General features: G+C 53.9%; 1 non-coding gene across 1 annotated transcript in view; it reads right to left on the bottom strand.

Annotated features, from left to right (window-relative positions):
- LOC126230360 (small subunit ribosomal RNA) overlaps positions 1–1,024 on the bottom strand; it is a 1,909-nt gene extending 885 nt beyond the window's left edge. Inside the window, exon 1 of the ribosomal RNA XR_007544271.1 lies at positions 1–1,024. This exon is cut by the window's left edge and continues 885 nt beyond it. This is a non-coding gene — a ribosomal RNA (small subunit ribosomal RNA).
- Between the last annotated feature and the right edge of the window lie 3,976 nt (positions 1,025–5,000).

Raw genomic sequence — 5,000 nt, 5'->3', positions numbered from 1 at the left:
TCTTGCGACGATCCAAGAATTTCACCTCTAACGTCGCAATACGAATGCCCCCGCCTGTCCCTATTAATCATTACCTCGGGTTCCGAAAACCAACAAAATAGAACCGAGGTCCTATTCCATTATTCCATGCACACAGTATTCAGGCGGGCTTGCCTGCTTTAAGCACTCTAATTTGTTCAAAGTAAACGTGCCGGCCCACCGAGACACTCAATAAAGAGCACCCTGGTAGGATTTCAACGGGGTCCGCCTCGGGACGCACGAGCACGCACGAGGCGGTCGCACGCCTTCGGCTCGCCCCACCGGCAGGACGTCCCACGATACATGCCAGTTAAACACCGACGGGCGGTGAACCAACAGCGTGGGACACAAATCCAACTACGAGCTTTTTAACCGCAACAACTTTAATATACGCTATTGGAGCTGGAATTACCGCGGCTGCTGGCACCAGACTTGCCCTCCAATAGATACTCGTTAAAGGATTTAAAGTGTACTCATTCCGATTACGGGGCCTCGGATGAGTCCCGTATCGTTATTTTTCGTCACTACCTCCCCGTGCCGGGAGTGGGTAATTTGCGCGCCTGCTGCCTTCCTTGGATGTGGTAGCCGTTTCTCAGGCTCCCTCTCCGGAATCGAACCCTGATTCCCCGTTACCCGTTACAACCATGGTAGGCGCAGAACCTACCATCGACAGTTGATAAGGCAGACATTTGAAAGATGCGTCGCCGGTACGAAGACCGTGCGATCAGCCCAAAGTTATTCAGAGTCACCAAGGCAAACGGACCGGACGAGCCGACCGATTGGTTTTGATCTAATAAAAGCGTCCCTTCCATCTCTGGTCGGGACTCTGTTTGCATGTATTAGCTCTAGAATTACCACAGTTATCCAAGTAACGTGGGTACGATCTAAGGAACCATAACTGATTTAATGAGCCATTCGCGGTTTCACCTTAATGCGGCTTGTACTGAGACATGCATGGCTTAATCTTTGAGACAAGCATATGACTACTGGCAGGATCAACCAGGGAGCTGCGTCAACTAGAGCTGAGCAGCCGGCCGCCCGGGAGTGTGTCCCGGAGGCCCGCGCGAACACGCAAGCGTCCGCTCAATTATTCTGCAAACAGGAGGAGGCTGGGCTCCCCTGCACGATACACCTCGAAACCCTCTCAGGTCCCGGCGGCGCGCAGCGCCGTCCTAAGTACTTGGTCGGGTTCGAGAGAGGCGCAATCGCCCGGAGATAGGCGAGTAGACGCTTTCAGTGCGACCACCCGTGCTCCCAACTGAGCTTGCCGCTGCCGACAGAGGCCCGGGAGCGTGCTGTCGTGGTGTTGCCGGCGGGAGACAACACGCGGCCACAAACAGTGACCGGGCAGCTCCAACGCCAGCGCCACAGAGGGGCAGAGCCCCACTTGGGTGCCAAAGCGAACTCTCCCAGCACAGCGCACGCGCCAACACATCCGCACAGCTGCGATACAAACCACCTGCGAGAACCGCGGGGGCGACCGAGCAGCAGACGGCGTCGCGGCGCCGAGTGCCGGGCGGCGGCGCATCCTCAACGCACACAGTCCTCAATCGGACCAGCACACTGCAGATGTCCACCGCGCTTCGCACCGGGCCCGGGAGGACCCACTTTGGCCGCACGGCGCCGCGCGCTGGGTGCGCCGGCACGCAGATGCGCCGCCTGCCGCGTCCGTCAGCCGGCGCGCCTGCCACTGGGCGCCCCCACCAGCCGGCTGCCGCGCGTGCGCCCACGCAGCGCGCGGCCAGCACGCCGGGCGCCCCCCCCTCACCGGCCGGGGACGGTCCCACCCAGCCACCGCCGCGTATCGCTTCATACCCACATGCCCACTCACGTTCGTGGGTATGACGGGTGTCGCTGAAGCAACCGGTTAATACCTGTACCGATCGTCGATATCAACGATTCACCTCCAGCGCGAACAACCGCGCAACAACGGATTTCCAGTTCATTTGCGTAACTTGGGCAGCAAACGTAGACGTCCATCTACATTTGCGAATTCAATGGGTCTTGCATGCCTGGATGTTATGAGTCACGACACGCCACATCAGTCCACATACATGCTGCGACGTATGCACGAGAGAACACGTGGAAGGTGGCCCGCGTACGTATGCCGATGCCATTGCACAGCTGCGAAGCTCATTGAACACGCAAACTCCTGACTGACGAACTAGAGGCGACAGGGGAGGGGGGGGGGGGGGGGGGGGGGCGATATACGTCTTATAGCAGTACACATTACAGTGGATAGCGGGACCATGTGGAACGTACGCAACACTCGCTAGATGTTGTGAGGGTAGGCACCGTAACATGATTCAATACGCAGGACACCAGAGTGTGCGCGCAGCGAACTATGTTGAGAGGGTTGCGATTAGGCAACGCTACACGAATTTCTAGATTCATATAACAAACAATTACGTGGGTTAGGTTAGGGCGCAACGTGGGTTAGGTTAGGGCCCAACTTAGGTTAGGTTAGGGCCCAACTTAGGTTAGGTTAGGGCCCAACTTAGGTTAGGTTAGGGCCCAACTTAGGTTAGGTTAGGGCCCAACTTAGGTTAGGTTAGGGCCCAACTTAGGTTAGGTTAGGGCCCAACTTAGGTTAGGTTAGGGCCCAACTTAGGTTAGGTTAGGGCCCAACTTAGGTTAGGTTAGGGCCCAACTTAGGTTAGGTTAGGGCCCAACTTAGGTTAGGTTAGGGCCCAACTTAGGTTAGGTTAGGGCCCAACTTAGGTTAGGTTAGGGCCCAACTTAGGTTAGGTTAGGGCCCAACTTAGGTTAGGTTAGGGCCCAACTTAGGTTAGGTTAAGCCCCAACTTAGGTTAGGTTAAGCCCCAACTTAGGTTAGGTTAAGCCCCAACTTAGGTTAGGTTAAGCCCCAACTTAGGTTAGGTTAAGCCCCAACTTAGGTTAGGTTAAGCCCCAACTTAGGTTAGGTTAAGCCCCAACTTAGGTTAGGTTAAGCCCCAACTTAGGTTAGGTTAAGCCCCAACTTAGGTTAGGTTAAGCCCCAACTTAGGTTAGGTTAAGGCGCAACATAGGTTAGGTTAAGGCGCAACATAGGTTAGGTTAAGGCGCAACATAGGTTAGGTTAAGGCGCAACATAGGTTAGGTTAAGGCGCAACATAGGTTAGGTTAAGGCGCAACATAGGTTAGGTTAAGGCGCAACATAGGTTAGGTTAAGGCGCAACATAGGTTAGGTTAAGGCGCAACATAGGTTAGGTTAAGGCGCAACATAGGTTAGGTTAAGGCGCAACATAGGTTAGGTTAAGGCGCAACATAGGTTAGGTTAAGGCGCAACATAGGTTAGGTTAAGGCGCAACATAGGTTAGGTTAAGGTGCAACATAGGTTAGGTTAAGGTGCAACATAGGTTAGGTTAAGGTGCAACATAGGTTAGGTTAAGGTGCAACATAGGTTAGGTTAAGGTGCAACATAGGTTAGGTTAAGGTGCAACATAGGTTAGGTTAAGGGATGGTGTATGAGGGGGAGGGGACGAGGTTCGTTCATAGTGATGATGGTAAGTGGACGCCTGAGGCACCTGAGATGTGTCACGTCAGGATGCATCTTTCTCTCAGGGGAGGTGGTGCGCCGGTTGCGTGGGTGTGGCAAGGGAGTGGCAGGCCTGTGTCTTTCATTCCTGCCATTGCTTATATGCTGTGAGACAAGGCAGTGTGGTGGTGTTGGTTGCACCCCTGTCTAGGACATGTGTGGGTGTTTGTGGCTTATCTGAGTAATGATGGTTGTTGGAAGAGTGAGATATTCTGTTTTTGGGGTGGACCTCCTGGTTTTGTTATCATAGTGTGAATGGTGTAATGTGGCGGAGAGGATGCACTGGATGTTGTTCCATGCTGGTGCTTAGATATCTTGTCTGTGTCTGTTACAGCCAGAGAGTAGTGTGTGATAGAGTGTCTGGTGACGTGTAGTTCGCATGTGTGCACAGACTGTCAGCATGTATAGGGACTGTTGTATGTCGTATGCCATCTATATTCCGATGGCTCTGCATCTATTAGTAATCAGCGCCATGTATCAGTTTAATCTGGTTGCGGTCACGCGGTGTTCTATCTCTGTACAGTAGTAGAGGTGCGACTGCACTACGTAGCTACCCCTTGCGGCAGCTTTCCCCGGTGTATGGCATACGATTATCGGCAATCAGTCGATTAGTGACAACTGGTCGTGTGACAACGTCACATGTCTGCGGGTGGGATACGCTACACCCTGCCTGTGGGTCAGGGCTCAGGAAAGCTCTCCTGACACTGAGCGCTCGGACCGTCATTACCCGTCTGAGTAATATATTGCGGAGCGCTTTTAGCCATTGCCCAGAGTCTTTGCGACTGCGAGTGCAACGCCCATGGGGATCGACATGGTTGGGGCGCTTTCTAGCTGATCGCTCGGCATCGGAATCCGTACTGTGAGCAACGCAATCGCGCACAGACTTAGAGCATGTGTGGGGACAGCGGGAATTTCGCATCTTGGATAAAACTCTTCATGAAACGGACGATATAGGGGTGGTTTGCAACTTACGACTGCGAGAAGAGTCCGCCGTTCATCGCTGGAGTTGCGAGGTGGGCTGTTGGGGTGGAGCACGTACGGGTGCGGGTGGAGTGATTGTCGGTCGACCACTTTCTGCGGCGCAGGCACTGGCGTCGGGGCTCCTGGGGTGGTCAGAGGATGCAGTCTTGGTGCGTGGGTCGAAAAATGTGTACTGTCGGCCCAGCGATGTCGTAGTCAGCTTGTGTCTCATAGGTGGCGGTATCGTCGTTCCAGGGGTCATGTTGTGGGAGATCGACAGATGGCGTTAATTTTTGTGGTGCGCTCGACATGGTGGATGTAGTGTTGTCAGATGCGCGTAGATGGAGGTATTGCATGTGGTTTCGTCGTATTTGCATAGATGGCGGTGCTGTGTTTTGGCAGTATGCTTGGCGTAGTTTCCTTGAATTCCTGTAGATGGAGGTGTCGTTTATGGGCTGGATGTCAATGTAGTGTACTCACATTC

The sequence above is a fragment of the Schistocerca nitens genome, unplaced genomic scaffold (genome assembly GCF_023898315.1).
Source record: "Schistocerca nitens isolate TAMUIC-IGC-003100 unplaced genomic scaffold, iqSchNite1.1 HiC_scaffold_381, whole genome shotgun sequence".
Lineage (NCBI taxonomy): Eukaryota > Metazoa > Arthropoda > Insecta > Orthoptera > Acrididae > Schistocerca > Schistocerca nitens.
This window is presented reverse-complemented; position numbering and strand designations above follow the sequence as displayed.